We start from the raw sequence: 19,453 nt of genomic DNA, 5'->3' as shown, positions 1-19,453 counted from the left end.
TCAGCACCTAAATTCACTGAAAAACTCCAATGGAGGTACCCCACTGAGATCTGGGTCAGTCTCCTAATTTTCAGTTCAGTTAAAAAGTCAAGTTGACTCAATATGCAGCTGCCTGAAATGTTCTTGCAACAACAAACTCGTGGTGTTTTTACAAAGAACTGAGAATATGGGATGGTATTTTCAGGTATGTAGAAGCAATCCCAGTCCAAACAAAATAGTGTCTTCATTCCTCATTAGGTTGAGTGATGAAAAGACTGACTGTTATGTGTGATTACCTCTTCTATTAATTTGGATGTAAAAATTAGACATGTCCCTACAGGCCTATGGAGATTTAATGCACTATATAAGTGCTAAATATTAACATATATCTAGATTTTGGATTCAGTGGCTCAGAGGCACAAGAGGTACACATCATTGCACCTGTATCTACCACATTTGCTCCTGGTCATCTGTGTGCATATTCCTGCAAACCAAATTAATACAACAGAGCTGCCCAAGTTAGGTCATTATCCACTGGTGGAGGGACGTGATAAATTAACATCTCCTGAACAAACAGTTTGCTAAATCCTTCTTCTCTGACAAGCGAGGGCCCCCGTGCTGCTCTAGGTGTGCCAGCTGGGATGCACAGACACAGAAGAGACACAAAGGGAAGGAGTAATGCCAGGACACTGTGGTCCACTGCGCTGAAAAAGAATGTGCAGAGGTGCTTTTTGGAGTTGGGGTTAGGGTGCAGGTATGGCGGGCCCAGGGACACAGACAGCAGATAGCAGGTACAAGCTCCAAATATTTCCCCAAAACTAAACCAGGTGGGACCATGTTGTGACTTTACAACTGCACATCAGTGCTCATGGCTGGCAAAGGACTTGCAGTTTTCATCCCTGTTCAAAGCCTGCGTAACAAGTGCTAAAGCAAATAGTATTCCTATTTCCCACGAAGTCTCCCCCAGATGGATGGGCCATTTCATACAGAATAGGTAAGTCCAGCCTCTACTCCTTCCAGCAGTGGTCCATGAAGATGCTCCAGCCACCAACCCCTTCTGCAGGACCACTGGTTCCCATTCACCTTCTGCCCAAATGGTTGGCTGTGTTGTCAGATTTCAAGAGCTGAGACAGTCCCAGCCAGTGATTTCACAAGACCTTCCATTTCATTTGCAATTCAGTAACTCAATTCTTCCTTTAAAAGACAGATACCACTATTTTTAATTGTAAGTGGAAGACCATCCCCACAAAAGTCCTCTCAATCATTCTTTTCCTTTTGTCTAAAACTTCCGCAGATTTAATGGGAGCTTTCAAGTGACACAAACAAGATGATTGTGTTTTACTAAGTCTATTTACCTTCAAAAGCATCAACAAATAAACAAACCAGAGGTGATTAAGGAACAAAACAATGCTAAGGGCTTGCTTCAAATATGCAAACCCCAGAACATTCAGGACTCAACCTTGGCCCATCCTGTCTGTCCCTCTGCAAAAATGTTCTTCATTGAGTGAATTCAGCTCATCTGGATGGGTTCAATGAATGGAAACTGAGTTTAATGTAGCTCCCCTGGCTTTTATCTGCTTAAATCAGAATCCCATTATTATTTTAACTTTACAATCACTTAATTAAAGCAATGTCCCAGCCAAAAAAAATTGCCTGGGTGGCCTGAATATTATACCCCTATATTTTTTTATGAGGTGACCTTTCCGCTGAGTTCAAGGAACCATGCTTGATCACTAGATTTGGGTGGGAGTTTTGCTTGTGAAGATTATGAGTACATTACAGGCAAAGCCTACTTGATTTATGCATAATTTTTCACTGAAGGTACAAAACAAGTAGCCATCAACTTAATGCCACTTGATGCTGAAGGCTTTAAAGGGTCACATAAAGTCATCTTTTTATGGGACAGCAAAAATTCATGATTCTAGGTTAGGGTTATAAATGAATAATATGCATTGCATTCAGTTGGCCCCTACTCCAAACTCATTTAGTACATAACAGCTTTGCTGTTGCTGTATGTCCTGCGCAGACATTCAGTGGGAGGTTTTACAACGCTCCACAGCCTACAGAACTCCCTTCTTTATTTTTTCTTTTTGTTAATCTAATTCTCTGTTTTTAACAGTATCTGATAAGAAAACAAGAGGCAGCTGTAGCTCTGCCACCTAGCCTATGTTTGTCATGTACTGTATTGCAAAGTACAAAAGGACAACATTTATTAAAAAAACAGGATAATGTGCGATGTGTGAAAACTTTGTTCTGAGACATTTAACTTGTAAGAGGCAGCACACTCAGGAAGGCACCTTTGTGGTGGCCAGAGGAAGGATGTTTCCAGGTAATGAAAAGACTGAAGAGCTGACTAATAAAAACGTAGGGACTGTGCGGGCAGTAGCTGAAATGGCTGGAGCCTGAGCACAATATCCTACAAATCATTACAGAAGAGGAAGGGTTGGGGGCTGGCAGTCCCCAAACGTGCTCCAAATTACCAGAAGAATGCAGTTCCATTGGATGAAAAAACAAGTTTGCATCAGCTCACACCACTTTTTTCCCCCTCCTGCCCAAATGCAAGATTAAAAGAAGGCACTGGACTTATACTGGATCTGTTTACCTGCACTATCTCATTAAAAGTCCTCTCAACAAGGAAGACCGTTCCCCTCAAGGACCCCATGATAAAAGCAGATCTTCTAAATAAGTCACTGGGGCATTAGATTTGCTGTGTCATCGGGCAGCTAAGTGGCATACCCAAGGCAAAGAAACAGTACCTTCACCTGAAACCCACAGCACTACCAACTGCCCTCCCCAGTTAGATCTACCAAAAAGCAGGAAAGGCTTAAACTCAATTATTCAAGAACAAGACCGCCTGGGAGGGTCCCAACAAGAAACTGTTCTGTGAGAGGATAACCAAGACATGCAGTGGCTGACGAGGAGGCTAAGAACATTAAGAAAGTAGAGAAGGTTACGATTAATCTGAATTCCTATAAACTTACAAATCAGAGGTCAACCCTTGAGTAACAGAGATGTCTGACAGCGATAAGCACATCCTCAACAGACACAGAAAATGAGTGCACATCAAGACAGCATGATGAGCAGTGAAGCCAAAGAACCTGAGTGGGCTGAATGACACCACAAGGCAATAGTACAGAATGCTGGTTCAGAAGGGAGGGGATGCTGGGTTTATTCTCGGGATGCTGTCTAAGCACAGTGCTTAATAGCACCTACCAATCTGACAAAAATACTTGATAAATATGTCAAGCTACCTTGGCAGTTGGGATAAAGTAGATCTTTCTTTCCCACTCTGTCAATGAGGAATGTCTTGACTGTATTAAGTGGTTATGTCTGAGAAGCTGGATGTGATGAAAGAGACACAATACTTCTCCCTTTCTCCAGGTTTGTAATGAGACCCTGCACTGGACCTGGCATTGTAACCATTAGTGGAGGACCCTGTGAGAGACTGAAGGGTACAAAATTAAGTAGTATTCTTAATTGAAAAATCCATTTTCTCCTCATTTTTGTTAAACCTCAAAGCAGTAGCAGGGTGCTGACTAGGAAATGTATCCCCCCACTCTTGTTTCATCATATGAAAATGTTGGCACTGATTCCCTGCAACATGAAAGCAAAAGTCTGTAGTTATGTCTGGTATATAACAAGTCACTGTCATCCCATGATGTGAGACTAATTGATTTGAAGGCAAACACCTTGACAGACAGGCAGGCAGAGCACACACAAAAATAACAGTAAGGTAAAGGAAAGACACTGATGTACACCATATCCCTGTTGTCTGTACCGTGCTTGACAAGCTCTTTTTTCCTTACAAATAAAGAAACACTAGAAATTGTGGTTATTTTAACAACAAATGACAGAAGAAAACTGTATCATCATCCCGGTGTACAGACCTCGTGCCAAAGTGGGATGAGCTATTTCAGCAAGCCCTGCACACTGAAAACAGACTTTCCCCCCAGACCTTTCAAAAATTCTTTCCTTCCTCTTCAATAACAGCACCCACCACCAGCCAAATTACCAGCAGGCTACAGAGACCTGTACCCAATCCTGTCCATCCCCCTTCAGACCTCCGCAAATCATAATTTCCAAAATGTGCCTGGCTCTAGTGGAAGCAGAACCTGCAACTTTCAGCTCACTGAGACCCAGAAAGAAGCAGCAAACCTCTGGCTCTTTGTAGTAGCAAAAGCAGCGGCAGGATGTACTGGGCTGCCCAGCACGGTCTGGTCCCCTCAAAAGGTGCCAACAAGCCTAACCAGAACAGGATGCTGGGATAATGTAAAGAATCCACTTTTTTTTTTTTTTTCCTCCAGTTGTCCCTGCCATCAGTCACCATGCCCCCTCCCCCTAAGTAAATGAAATCAATCAGCAGGGATTTCTGTAAAATACATAAAACAGTCATCTTCCAGACTCTACCAGAAGATAAATGATTCCAGACATTGGACTGCAGCCATTTTCCCACACATGCTACAGTGTTTTGTCATCCATATTGGGCCATAATAGTGTGTGGGTTTGGGTTGGTTGTTGTTTTTTTTCTCAGTCAGCAGCCAATGCTTATGCTTCTAACTCATACATTAAAACCACTGCAACGAGTAATTTTTCTGTACAATTTGTAATAGAACAGTTTCTTTCCCAATAATACAGTCTGGGGTCCTGTACAGAACTTTGGCACTTTTCTGCTACAGCTAGTATCACCTTATTGCTCCCAGCTGGAGCTTCACAAACCTTTTTGGGATTAAAGCATATCAACACAAATACGAGACACTGAATGAAATGACTAAAATTACGAGCAGGGCTAACCTTACCTGAGAACTTACTAACAAGAAATAACAGGATTGCTTACAATATCTCATGCTGGCTTTTGTGCTAGTTTCAAAGAAGGAGACAAATACATGACAAAAGATGCATCACAATGTGAGTTTACAATTAATTTTAACGTATTTTAAAGCAAGTCCTTAATAATCAGTTAACATAAAATGCACTTTGGAAAGAACCATGGGGCTTTTTCATTATTAAGAAATGTGCAACCAAATTCTATCCTTAATTAAATCAGGAGTAATTTTATTAACTGCAGCAGACTTAAACCTGACTTACATCAGTGTAAGTGAGGGTAGGATTTAGCTCCGGGGTGTTTATACACTGTAGTTCCAGTTAGTTTAGATCTATTTGGGTGGGAACTCCTTTCCCCTTTCCAGAAAAAATATCTTGCCTACCCTTTTTCACCTCGCAACTGGGGCCAAAGCAGTCTTTTCTTCAAAGATTTTTTTCAGAAAGGTTACGAACAAATCTTTCCTCGGCAGGAGATGACCTTATTAAACAAAACCACCCTCTGAAGTGATGGACACCAGCAGTTTTAAAGTTTGTTTACAAGTTTTTAAACAAGCTGCCTCAAACAGATAAGCTTATTTACATCTTAAAAACAAATAAAAAACTTTAAGTAAAAGCTGTTTTATAAAGGAGCTACTTATGCCTGTTTTCAAAGCTGAAAAGCCCTTGCAAACAGTACTAGCTGCCGTATTAACCATCCCTGCTACAGTATAGAAACTTACTGTCCACAGATATCCTTGGGCTTCACTGTACCTTTGAACCAAAATCACTTTCTTCTGTACTTCATTTTCTGCTCTCTCGGAATTGGATTCCCAGTTCCTGACAGATGGCTCCTCTGTCACTGAGCGCTGCTTCCGCCTCTTTATCGCTGCCAGCTAATACTTCCACGATGTTTAGCTGTTGTCTGCGGAGCTGTGCTCTACATCATTTCTACTCTGATCAATGCTCTGCTTGGTTTTAGGTTGGTTTCTAGTCCCGCCTCCTGCTCTTGAAGAAACGAAAACTCACAGCTGGATTTTCTATAAATCATCCCTTTTAACAGTGGCTGAGCAAGTATGGCAAATACTACAGCTAAGACCTGCTGCTCTGTTTGAAACTTCAAAAACAATCCCTCATCTTAATGATGCACACATGAAAGTTAATCATGTACTAAAATCACTAATACTGAAAAATAGTGGCCAGATAATTGTGACCTTCAGGGCTTAGAAGCTGATTAATGTAATACAAAACTCCTCTCTCTTCCAGAGGGGGAATATGGTAAAACATACTGCCTCAGTGAACTGCTTTATATAGTGCTTTGCTTTGAACAGGAGCTTGTCATTCTTACAAAGATAAATTTACATTTGCAATATAGAGCTTTTTGACAGACTAACCCAGCATACATACTGTTTCGGCTAGCAGCCCTAAGGTTGAAAGAGCCTTTACCATCGCAGCAGCTCTTTTGAAGTGTGGGCAGGAAATAACTTTTATTTTCTGCACAGCACTAAGTGTGCTATACAGTGCTGAACTCATTATCATGTTTAACAAAGCGTGGAGTATAAAAGCAAGGTGGTACCATAAAACCAGCGCTACGAACTTTGTTCCCGTGAACAGAGCAAAACAGAGCTGAGTTGCTGTAAACTGTAAACTGTTTTAAACCTCCACCCTGTGCTGTGTAAATTAAAAATGACTGGTCAGATCTGGAAACGGTCTGAATGGGCTGCAAAATCCTGGGGTTCTTGAGTTTTCCTATGGTGAGAGCCGCATCCCAGCTGAAATTGTCAGCAGGGCTAAAACTGACTCCTTCCTCACTAACAGTTGATGGTGTCCTGGTGGCACACGTGGTCCCCTGACCACTGCTCACCCTGAAGAGCAGCCGAGCTGCTGCCCTAGGCTCCATGCAGGATCCCTCGAGTTTCAGCTCCGCGGGCAGCTCAGAGAAGGGTGCAAGAGCAGCGCACACCAGGAGCAGCTTTTCCCCAGGTGTGCTGCTTGACTCCCAGCAAGCAGGGACCTGGGGGCTTCCCTGGCCAGCTGCCCTAGCCGGACTACTGCGTCACCAGCCTTGTATGAGTGGATCTTGTCCCTTTTTGAGTGCCTTCCACCAAACCCTAACGTGTTCCAAAAACATAGTGGAAAAACACCAAAAAAAGCACTTCTGTCTACTTACATGGGCTCTCTAACCACTTCATTACACGCCCTGCAGTTCTCCCAAGTTCAGTTTTTCCACACAATAGATGACTTCATGGGCTTCTGTCAGATCCCATTTAACTCTCTTTTTTTTTCCTAAGCTGAAGACTCTCATCTGTTTCGTGCCGCGGCTGGTCAGCCTTGCTGCCCGTCCTTGTATGTACCACTGCTCCCTAAGCAATGCATTAGCCTCTTAGTTTACATGGTAGGAGCTGATGCTACGGCAGCTTGAACCTTGCTCCCAGTCTGTGACTGCTATTTGTGGAAATGGGAAAATATTCTCATTTTCTTTGCTTACAGTTCTGCAGACCGTTAAGTGAGGACAGTCGGTTGTCATCTTGCGATCTGACAGCTCTCCACAACCACTGCACGAGTAGCCTGCACACAAGAATTTCAGAACAACTACACCAGATTAATATCCAAATGGTTACTAGCCAGGCAGCCTAGGAGAGAGCGGTACGGATTAAGTAGCCAGGAATGCTCTGAGCTGACAGCAGCACCGCTTTAATGCAGCTACTACTATCTTAACCAGCAGCTGTAAGACACGGGTCCTGGGCCCCCATCCAAGCAACTGTGACTCAGATTTGAAGTGCTGCAACGACAGTGCTCTCCTGTGGATGCACTGGTTGATCAGTGCCAGTAGCTTGACGATGGAGAGCGAAACAAGCAGGGGAGAAGCACTGCCCCTGCACGCGATCCAAATATGTAATGGCAAATATAATAAATGTGCTTTCCAGGTGCTGCTGTCAAAAACCACATGACTGATTAAAATTACTTGCTTGACCTTTAAAATGTACTTGAAAATCCTTAAATGAGACCAATCAGTAGTACATACCCATTTGAATAATAACAGATTTTTGAATCTCTAGAAAAGGCTGTAAGAGGAGATTAAAAGCTTGTTACCAGAGTGTGTCACGCACTATATTACCCCAGGATGGGGATCTTCCAAGGACTTTTACAGAGCATTTTGCCTACTGCCTGGAATAATGTTTATGGCACATAGGGCAAGATTAGCTCTTTCTCTGGTCTGAGACTGTTGACCATCACCTGAATAACAAGAAAAAAAGCTCGCTGCAGGTGAAAAGAAATATATTTACTCTTCATCATCCTCCACCTGCTTTGGCTCCAGGCAGCGCACTGAGTTCTCCGGGGGTGAATGGGAAGATCTGCTCCCACCACTAGTGAGCGTTAAACTAGAGTAAATCCACAATAAAACAGCAAAATGTTGTAGCACAGATACTGATTTATCAGGACTGTTTCTCTCTGCAAATCTTCTCCAGTTGGGCCACTCTATTTGCTAATTGTGAACACAGCCCTCCATGTAGCCCAGTATGGTTGAATGCAAGATGGCCATGGAATGATCTCAGGTCCTGGGAGCCAGATCATCTGCACTGCTGGTTCTCTCTCTGGCTCTGTTTTGGACCACTCCTACCAACCTTCTCCTAAGCAGTGTGGACATGAGTCAATCTATGCTCCCTTGCTGTGGGATCCCTGACCCTTCCTTGTTTGGTAGTACAGATGTCATCCCAGGGATGAAGGACAGTAGGATAGCTCCTCCTGCCACTGCAGCCTTCACTTCCCCCTCACCTGGACATGTGAGATCTGCTGAGACTGGAAACCATAAAAAAATCAGAGCCTTCTTCCCAAACTGTGGCTCCACAGGTCAGATTGCTAATTAGTCTCATCATTTAAAAAGAGATCAGAAACCATCCCATGAAGTGAAAGACTTGGAGACCTACTGATTTACCCAGTTGGTAGGATGACCCCTTGCCCAGAAGTCCAACAGGCAAGAACGCTCTGCTGGGGAAGAGCTTAGCGTGCCACACAGACCTTCATTTGGGCCTTCTGACCTATAGCCTCTCCCTCTGCTGACACTTGGGGAATCATCAGAAGAAACACGAGCAAACATTTTGGTAGGTGAACTTTTGTCAGAGGAAGACCTTTCACCTTGATGTAAAGAGCTACTTTGCAAGGAGCTAGGACTTCATCCAAGGACCTTCATTCCAAGGCTCACAGACCCTGTGATGTAAGTATGGCAGAGGGAGCAACCACAGAGCTCCATGTCAAAGCTCTGGTGAAAGTCTGCCCTGCCTTGTCCTTAAAAAAACTAGATCATAAAATCACAGGGCCCTGGGGTAATTCAGGTTGGAAAGGACCTCAAGAAGCCTCAAGTCCAACAGCCCCTTTGGTTTTCTGACACTGCTGAAACAAGAAGTTCACAAATAGTTTCAGCTCCCCACAACTGCACTGTAGGGGAAAGGTGAAGGAAGAAATTACTTGCCATTTTCCCCCAGCGACTTGCAAACAGAAAAGCTCAGCTTTCTCTGTGCAACCACAATGGCTATGCCTGCTTGGCCCTGGACTCTTTTCAGGAGTTAAATAAATTTAGTATGTTGAGCCTTCTACCATGAGGCTGCTGGGGAAAAGTTTTAATAGTTGAAAGGCACTCTGACTGCAGTGTATTTGCTTCTAATGCGGTAAACAGAATTTTTAAATACCTTGTACTTTGCATCTTAAAACTCTAAGATACTCAAGAACACATTATTTTTTCTTAGTTTCATATTTTCCTTTGCTCAGACAGCGTGCATGAGCCTTTAGAGAGATTTGGGAATGCCTCGAGCCCCTTGAGAAGAAACAACAGGTATGAGGACACTGCTGGAAAGATGAACAAGATGAAGATGCTCATCTATGAAGATGAGCACTCACGTTTCCCTACATCTCCTTCTCACCACTGCTCTGCAGCCTTCCTCCTCTGATGATCAGGAACTCCACTTTCAGCTGAAACTTCTTCACAGCTGGGCTACACGGTCCTCCAGCTCAAAGGCTTTTCTCCCATCATTGCTGTTTACCTTCAGTTGCAGGCAATGAGAGCAGCTTTGTCCCAGAGACTAAAACACAGCCCTGTTTCAGTCTCCTTTGATAAAATCAGCCATTTCCCCTCTAACAGCTTTTCTGAATCCACAGATGCAAGCTGGATCCAACGGGCGCTGGATCATGGGGAACGAGAACTGACCACAGCATTGCAGATGGGGTCCCACAGCACTACGTACTCACCTCTCCTGTGGAAGTATGTTGCTGGATAGAGCTGATGGCTGGGCTGCCTGGCCAGGCCACGATTCAGGAGAAACTTGCAGTTATTCTCAAGTCTGCAAACACATTCAAGCCTTTGATCTGTTCCGTCACTCCCAACTGCCAGCCTCCCAGATTATGCCAGCGTTTCCTGCAGCTATCCCCGAATCACGCTACCACACCACCGATAACCAGCTGCAAGCTGAGCTGCCTGAAGAGGAACGGTACACAGAGCCACTGCACCACCGCTCGCCGCTTCCCTTTGATCCCATTTTATTATCACATCTTCTGCACTAACCCTGGCAGATTCTGGAGGAGAACTCAAGGAAAAGGTTTTATTTTGTGCTACCAGGAACAACTAAACCCTGTCTTCAGGTTTCCCCCTCAAACACACATCTTTTCCTAAAGATTATGAGAAGTTACAGAGATGAGGGAACACAAAGTGCTGCATAACACAGGTATGTTTTTAGCAAAAAAGACAAGGGGAAAGGAAAAAAAAATCTGTGTTATTACTATTTGAAACTCTGCATCAAAATGGATATTTCAAGGCAAAATCAAAAGAAAAGAGTCATTTGAAAACTTCCCACATAAAGCAGAAAATTGTAATAATGCTATGTTGAGTGAGGATTTTTTCCTGGGCAGTTTTCATGCAGTAGATGCTCTTACCTAAGGGTGCCATTTCCTAAAGGGATCCTGAACAATGTCATCCATTTACTATTGCAGTGGTTATGTGAAGTAGGACAGTTGTACTATCTCCACCTGATGAGAAAGCCATACACTTTTGCATTTTAATATAAAACACAGTCTTTGAAGGATCAAAAATATGTATTACTTCAAACTTATTTTTCAGGAAAACCTCTCTCATTTATGGCACTCATTTAGCTTTTTAGAGTCTTTCTCCTCCCTGGAGTTTACATGGCATATCTCTGTCTCACATGTGTTCCCTTTAAAAGCCAATATAAAAGTTTTTCAACTCTAAGCTCTACAGCCTGAGTCTCACTTATGAAAGTCAAGCAGCGCCCCTCTGCTTTACTCATCACGCGACTGAATGACTGCTGACCTACCTGCTTGCCTCGCTGCAAACCAGGGGCTCTCAGAGCCCAGCACAAAGCAGTTCACCTTGGTTTGATCAAACTGGGTGACAAATCTCATCCTGATTCCCAGCACTCTTCAGCAAGCTCTAATCCTTGATATTTCTCCCTTCCCAGGGACCAGCGGTCCCATGATCAATTCAGCAACATCTCTTCCTTGCCTCTGCTCCTGCAAGCTGGGACCCAGGACAATGTGGCCACACACTCTTCATAAGGTGATACTGTGGGACAAAGCATCTCCAGAGGCCTGAAAGTGGCAATGGACTTCCAGGACAGGAGCCCTGTTTAACATGAGGTTCAGTTTGAGCACGGCAGAAGCACGGTATTTCATTGGTTTGTTCAAATGCTTCAAAGAACTCAGAAATAAAAATTTTTGGAATTGCTGCATGAGTCAAACCTTTTTAAAACTTTATATTAAAACGTGAATCACTGGTTTGCTTCAGGGGAGGAAAAAATTTTTGTTTTCAGCAAAAAGTTAATTGGGTGTCCTGAAAATCAGTAATTAAAACCACCACTAACAGACAATAATCATCTGGAGTGCTAATTTCCTTCTGTACATAAAAGGCTTAAAAAGGACAGAATAAGAGAGAAAAGTTCAGCATCAGCATTTGCCTCAAGACCCAGTGCACCCAGGGGCTGGCTCAGAATCCCTCCTGCAGCGAAACGAACTAGGAAAGTTATTTTTGTTGCTACAAAGAAAAGTTGGATTTCTGAAGCTATATGCCTGCACCATTTAAAATGACCTCAGCGTCAGCCACAAGCAAACCTGCAATGTCATCCCTAGAAGATATCATCACCATCACTACCATTGCCCATGGACGTGTCAGAGAGAAGTGCCACCACCCTGGGCAGAAAATGCAGTTGCTATTTGCTGTGCAACAACGCAATACTGGAAGCAAAGAATAAATATGGTTTCCAAATTAAACAGCGGGAGTAATTTCTGCCGACAGGATGTAATTACTCCTCTTGTAAAAGAGCTGTGGAACACTTAATGGTTTCAAGCACTAATACCTATGGAAACAGAGCGTTCCCCAAATACCCAGCCAAGTGCTAGCTTACTGTTGGCTTGGGGAGCAGTAAATGGCCGAGAACACATCCTGTACTGCCTGAAACTTCAAGGGCCTCCTTCCAAGTACTGCTCTAGCTGGACTGCTGAAATTTCTGAGATCAGGTACAACCAATGCCCAGGGTGAAATTTCTTCCATCTCTCACAGGAGCTGTGGTTAATGCACCGACTGTGCCGCAGCCCTAAGTATAGATTTTCCACCATCATATCTCAGTGCCAGGTCTGTGACTATTTCAGGTAATTTATCTGACAAGACGATTGTGTTCCCAAACACTCTCGTTTACCAGCAGGCAGGATCTGAGACTACATAAAACATAGCAAGGCAAATGCAGTAGGATATATGGCATCTCAAAGTTGACATGCTTCTGATACTAGTTTTCCTAAGGTCTGACCAAAATACATTTCCAGATCAGAAGTAAGAAGCAGCATCTAAATGCAGAAAATTCGTAGTTATGGCCAGAACATCCGAAAGCCTCTTCAAAGAAAGCATGTTGAGTGAAGTATGCCAGGCCTTGAATACCCTATGGCAACTCAGCTTTTACATTTATACGCAGAAATTCAGAACAATAGACAAGCAGAGCTCTCCACAGAGCAGCTCTCCTGGTGAAAGTTTTTTTACTAGCTGTACTAGTGCAGTCTGGAGCTTGGGAAGAAAGAAGTGTCCTAGCACCAACTCTTCAATTTCTACCAAAAATATGAAGTTTTCACAGCACATCCATATACCAAAGATCTCATGTCTCCTGCAACAAAATGAGCTCCGAACAAGGCTAGAAGGCTTACCTCACCTCTTGCAGAGTATCATGCATTTCCAAGAGATTTTAGGGTGGGATTCATCAAAATAAAGAAAGGTGCTTCTCATCACAGGAGAAGATTGTCTCTAAGCAACAGGAAAAGACAAAGTTTTTCTGCACAGCCTTGCCTCAAACATCAGCAGAAAAAAATGCTTACATGCTGACAGTTCATCTGAGGAACTGCTCTGGAGCTTAACAGGCTGTAATCAAGACATCAGAGGTTTATTTTGAACAAGCGCTTAGGGGAACAGCGTGAATTCTCGATGTTAGTGGTGCCAGTCAGTGTCATTCTCGAATCCTCACACTGACTGAAGAGAAAGCAAAGGAGTCTTGCTTGTGACTATTTCACAGTATTAAAATTTCTGACTCTTTTTGAGCAAAATTCAGTATGCTTGATGTATGAAATGTTGTCTCCTTGACCTTCCAGAAACCCAGAGAAATAACGTTTGCTTTTTTGGTAAGTTATGCTATTGACAACTTTGTTTTCTTTCATCATACACGTGCACAAAAATCTTTTCTAATCTTATTTCTACCACCATGGTCCTCCAGATCTTTCATCATGATTTACAGAAGGGTAAAAATGAAAGAAAAACAAAAACTGGCAGTACATTAGGTAGCTTTGGGCAAAGAAAATGATGGATTCTTCCAAAGTAATTTCCTGCAAAGTGAGATCTGCTGTAAGGACCTTGATTTTACATATGTCAGTGCTGGGAAGCTACTTGGACACGTGAGACTATCACTTGCAGCCAAGACAGAGGCCACTATTGGGTTTTAGAAATGAAGAGCCTGACTACAAACAAACAGAAAGGATTTTTCAGAAGAGTCAGAGACAGTGAGATTTGATTTCATTTACAACACACTACTACCTCCTAAGATGGTCCCAATTAGACATATTTTTGTGTACCAAAAGCATATGATGCCACACTCGGCCTTGTCCTCCTCTAACTCTCTTGGCAAAAGCAACAAAGAATTCCTAACACAAAAAGGCCACACTGTGGTTTTGTTTTCAAACATCATTTCTAGGAAAAATGAGAGAAAAAAAGGACTCTCTGCAAGATATTCTGTACCCAAGGAAAAAGCTGAATGGTTCCATGTGAGTCATTTTCAATCTTCACAGGACTGGTATTTGTGTTATGAACTTAGAAAAAGTCATTACCAGTAATTTTATTATTTCAAATGTTTGTAACACATGAGAAAAAAGTGTTTTTAAAATGAGAACTAAGATCCTAACCACTTCAGGTTACACTTACAGATCACCCTCCTACAACTTCAACCTAAAACTGTTTCACTATGTTTAAAAAATACTTTCAGATGCTCTAAGTAAAGCAAGGCATCCAACATCTGGCTTGAGAAAGAGGTTTTCACACAAAAATGAAATGCTACAAGAAATGAGACATGATGAAGGAGACGATACGCTTCTTGTTCACTTGAAGAGCTGCCTATTCTGTTGGATTAACCCAAAGTAAACCTGCAGTCCCCTCGTATCTTTTCTCTCTTCTTTACTACACCCAAGCAAAAACATTTAGGAGAAAAAGTATCATGTGTGCAACCATTTTTCAGGAAAGCTTTTCTTCATTTTAAGTAATCTAAAGGATTTACTTCATGGTCAAAGGAATATTCACTCCTTTATTCTTACTGACATGCAGGAACAACTTGTCTGACCTCTGATGAAGAATCTATCTATGAGCTTCAGTTTCGTTATATTTTAATGACTGCTGTTATAAACCACTCTGAATAGGGAAGCTAAAACCAGAAAGAAAATACAAGAATCTAAGCGTCTTTCAAGCACCCTGTTAGATTTAGAAGTGACAAAGCAGGCAGTGTGCTACGATGGTCGGGGCAGTACTAGCAACCTGGACTGCCTCCCCTCTCCCTTCCCAGCAGGACTGTCTGACAGTGCCACGGAGGAGACATGATGTTCTTTGAGTCTACACTAACCAAATTATCAAACAAAATTAAGGGTCAGGTTCTATGAGCACGTGAACGAGTAAGCCTGATTCACAACGGATTTCCAAGCAGCTTTTCCTGTCACGTAACCTCTCTCTGATGCTGATATTTTGGTGTCTTGTACTGTGTGAAGTTGCACAGTAACGGTCTTGCTGTTAGAAGGAGTGTAAAGGTTCCTCCTTGACGCAGCCACGTCTATTGACACAAACCCTAGAGGCACCGGTTGTGAAATCTCAGCACCTCTGTCAAACTGACCTGAAATCACGCTCCAGAGTTGCTGAGGGTGTGGAGAGAGCTCACAGCTCACAGAGTGCAAACACTCACAGAGGGAGTGTTTGCACAAGCCTTGTTTCCATAGGGAACCAGGGAAAACATATACCGATTTTAAAAAATAGTTTCCCATGATGGATTTATGTAGTGTTTGGGAAGTCCTGCAGCTCTGGCCCTTGCCCACTAGAGGCTGTGAAGCTCTTATGCCTGCCCTGGTCCTGGCTCTCTGAACCAGTAAAGAGGACATGAGGAATGGGAAAAACCAAAAATGAGAAATTTTTTCTTCTGCCATTAAAATATTAAAAACTTGTTTGCAAAGCAAGACACCCCAGCCCTGGCAGGCCGGTGGGAGTAGCAGGACCTGCTGTGGGCAGCCAGCTCTGCTCACCTACAACTGGAAACCCTGGAGGAGAAGATGTATGAGGAAGATGAGGAGGAGGAGGAAGAGGAAGAGCATGCAATGCAGCTGGTTGGAGGGAAACTACTCTTTCTGTGACAAGTCCAAGGTAAACAATGAGTACCCAAACACAACGTGCTACTTCTAAAATCAGTTCTTCTTTTTGAACACCACTCATCAGAGCCTGGCAAGAGCCAGTAGTCAGAAGAAGGGAGGCTAAGCATGAGCAGGATTTAATGAGTGGAGTTTGCTGGAGAACTATAGCAACAAACGTGTGCACAGAAAAAACACGTTCAAGGCTGCTGTGCAGGGAAGACACCTGAGGATGTTACTCCGTAAACTGAGAAACACACAGGGATAGTATAAGCAAAAGAAGCAATACTGGCAGAAACTCAGTTTCTCCCGTCTGAGCCAACACTGGGGTTTGCTGGGTTATTCAGAGATCATCTCACACCCCTGCAAAAGAGACACTGAAATGGGCAAAGATTTGGAGATGAGACCTGCACAGAGCTGTGCTCTAAGGGAAGACATTAAACCCCAGCTTCCACAGGAGGTGAAGGAACAAGGCTCCTACAGAGCCTAGAGCTGGAAAACAGATCTAAATGTCTGCTTGCAAGCTTAATATGTGGCAGGTTATTTAGAAACTTGCAAAGGGTCAATGTAGATCAGATTATTCCTTGCAGTTATCGACTCCCTTGTTTTCCACAATGCTGAATTTCATCTGCCGTTGTTCTGTTCATATACCTAGCTTAATTATCTCGTGTTTAAGTTCCTTTATCTTCTGCTGTCTGGATTAATTAAATATTTTTATGTCTTCTGCAACCTCTGTCATGATTTACGCACTTTTGCCACAGAACATTAAACAGCATAACTATGTCACACGATTCCTAAAATGAAATTTCAGGGCAGCCCAATAAAAAACAATGACCTTAGTGAAAATGTATATTTATTCCTCTTGCTTGGGCATCATGCAGCTCCTCGGACCAACGCTCAAGGAGAAGCCAGTTCCTTATCTCTAACATGTTCCAGTTAGTAGGTGGCTCTGAGAGCAACTCCAGGTGTTCACACACTCTCTAATCCCATTAGGGCTCTTTGAAGCGAGGTTTTTTTCTGGTGTCACAGAAGTTATGCTTAATGGGCTTGAAGTTATTAGGCTGTTAGAAAAGTTATTTGCACTTTGCAATTTGCTGCCAGAAGTGTATCAAGAGACGAGCACCAAAGTCCTTGTGAATCCCACAGCTGCTGTGACTTTTCCGTGTGAGGAAGGAACAGTTGCTTGAGGCATTTTAGAGACATGCAAGAACACAGGAACAGTTTATTAATACTGGAAGTGAATTTGCAGTTACCGAGAGCAGATGGTCAGCTCGCAGAGTGAATGAACCTTACACCACCCAGACTTACAAGACTACTGCACACATTGAAACAGTATTCACAAGAAGAAATCCTATGTGCTCACAGTCAGAAGTCAGCTCAGATTTGGATATGATACACAGCGGCTTAGATCCAGACAAAGCTGTCAATATTGAACAGAGTCGGTAGATTTACCCCCGAGTAAATGCCCCTTCTTTTTACTTGTATACAATACTCTCAGAGCAGTCAAAGCTACGCTAAAATAATTAGGTCCTTAATAAAATATCAGCATCATTAAAAAAGCTAGGAATCAAGCTAATCCTCCCTTGTACCACTGTGACTCTGCTGCATCACAGACGCGGTAGTAACTTTAATAAGAATGGAAATAATACAGCTGAAGTTATATGACTAAGTTTTTCATTACTCTCTAGTCCGTTAACAAAAATAGCCAGACACACATTGCTTTAACAAATGTATCTGTGTTGCACCCAGAGCTTTTGAATTCTTTCCATACACACGCTGCCTGTAAAGACTTTGCAAAGAGCTTAATAGAGATGTTTATCTTGAAAGTACTCCTTAGTGCAGCTCATGGACAAATCAGAATTATTATTGCTATAGGCATGTAATAGTATGTATGTGCACAGGGAAGGATTTCCTTAATACCATGTATCTTTCAGCCTATATTTCAGCCTGCCAGCTCTTCATCTGCCTAAGCAAATAGGACTATAATTACCGGGGGGAAGAAGGGAGGCTATAAGCAAAGAGCTCTGTTGCCTGGCTCTTTCTGCATGTGCCCAGGGAGTGAACACCAATGGGTTGACCTGAGACATCTTTCAAAATCTTCTCCCCTGAGACATAAAATTTCAGCATCCCAGCTGAGTACCTCTGGACTGCAAATGGTGAAGGATCATTAAGGTTTAATTTGACCTGCAGCTTACAGGTCTTTGTGAAAGGTTAAACAAGGGCTTGAATGTTGTGTGGCAGCGAAAGGCAGCTGGCAAGGAGTCGGCACGTGCCAGATTTGCCAGTGCCTTGAGCAAGAAGGTAACTGGGCAGGGACTGTAGTAGGGCTCTGAAGACCAGCCAAAAGGTTGCAGCAGAGGCAAGACATACATGACTGAAAAAAGGATGGCAACTGTATTTTCAGCAGAGGCAGGGGTGTTGGTTTGGTGACACTTGTGATCAGTGCAACTTGCTGACAAAGGAACAGCAGTAACTTAAGACAGACCCCTCCAGTAAAGATCAACCGCTAAACAAATCACCTAAAGATTTTTCATGGGTTTTCCTCACATAACTGAGGGTGCAACTTTCACTTGCAAGCAGGACAGAATTTAAATTTTCAGGGATATAATTATGGCAAAAAAGCTCAGGTTTACATCACGCGATCAACTTCATTCCCCTCTTAAGCCAGAGATCTGCATAGCAGGTCAGTTTGTTTCCAGATCACTATATAATTCAGCAATTTCATGGTCCGGCTTCACGGCACAATGTACAAAAACACGTCAATGCATGTAACAAGCTTATACTGCCCAAAGGCTATTCCTATACCTGCAGCAAGGGAAAGTGTGAAGTGTTGTAGCCATTTTCAGAATCCTTTCCTTTACGCTTCCTTTTCTAACACTCAAGGTGGAAACCACAGGATACCTGAAGAGTCCTGCAATGCCATTGGTATGTTGACTTAATACCTCAGAACTGCTTTAAAGTTTTCCAAACACTTAAGAAAACAAAGTTTATACAGGAAATTATTTTGATATAATGTGATTTGCATATGTATCTACTTAGTATGTTGAAATTTAATTATTAAAACCCCTGTTGACTATAAAAGAGTATATCTAGCATCTAGATTATTCTTGGAAACATTTTGCATTTCACTGAAATTTATGTGGTCCCACAGTCATTTCAGTAGCCTACGCTATTGTATGCCACAGCAATTCCACTTAGCATTGTGCAGAGACCTCCCAACTTTCTAAAAACCTTTGGGTCCAATTTTGCAGCTGGTTTTGGCCACGTCCCAGTTTCAGCTGCCATAAGAGTTAATTTTTCTTCTTAGTAGCTGCTACAGTGCTGTGTTTTGGATTTAGCATGAGAATAATGTTGATAACACACTGATGTTTTAGTTGTTGCTAAGTAGCGCTTGCTCTAAATCAAAGACTTTTAAAGCTTCCCATGCTCTGCCAGTGAGGAGGTGCACAAGGAGCTGGGAGGGAGCAGAGCCAGGACAGCTGACCCGAACTAGCCAAAGGGATATTCCACACCATAGCACACCATGCTCCATATAGAAACAGGGGAGCTGGCCAGAGGGGGCCGATCACTGCTCGGGGACTGGTTGGCATCGGTCAGTGAGTGGTGAGCAATTGTGTTGTGCATCACTTGTTTTTTCCTTGTGTTTTATTCCTCGATCTCCCTCTCCCCTTCATTACCAGTATTGTTGTTGTTGTTGTTGTTATTTTTATTTCAGTTATTGAACTGTTCTTATCTCAACCCATGGATTTTACGTTTTTCCCAA

General features: G+C 42.8%; 1 protein-coding gene across 5 annotated transcripts in view; it reads right to left on the bottom strand.

The window, feature by feature from the left end:
* STARD13 (StAR related lipid transfer domain containing 13) overlaps positions 1-19,453 on the bottom strand; it is a 297,105-nt gene that overhangs the window by 69,684 nt on the left and 207,968 nt on the right. For 2 of the 5 annotated variants that reach the window (XM_055801537.1, XM_027792021.2), the window contains exon 1: positions 5,520-5,761. The exons of the other annotated variants lie outside the window; for them this stretch is intronic. The gene's annotated coding sequence lies outside the window, so the exon portion shown is untranslated. Of the gene's footprint in view, positions 1-5,519; positions 5,762-19,453 lie in introns of those variants that run through there. 5 annotated transcript variants of the gene reach the window in all.

Source organism: Falco peregrinus, chromosome 4, assembly GCF_023634155.1.
Source record: "Falco peregrinus isolate bFalPer1 chromosome 4, bFalPer1.pri, whole genome shotgun sequence".
Classification (NCBI taxonomy): domain Eukaryota; kingdom Metazoa; phylum Chordata; class Aves; order Falconiformes; family Falconidae; genus Falco; species Falco peregrinus.
This window is presented reverse-complemented; position numbering and strand designations above follow the sequence as displayed.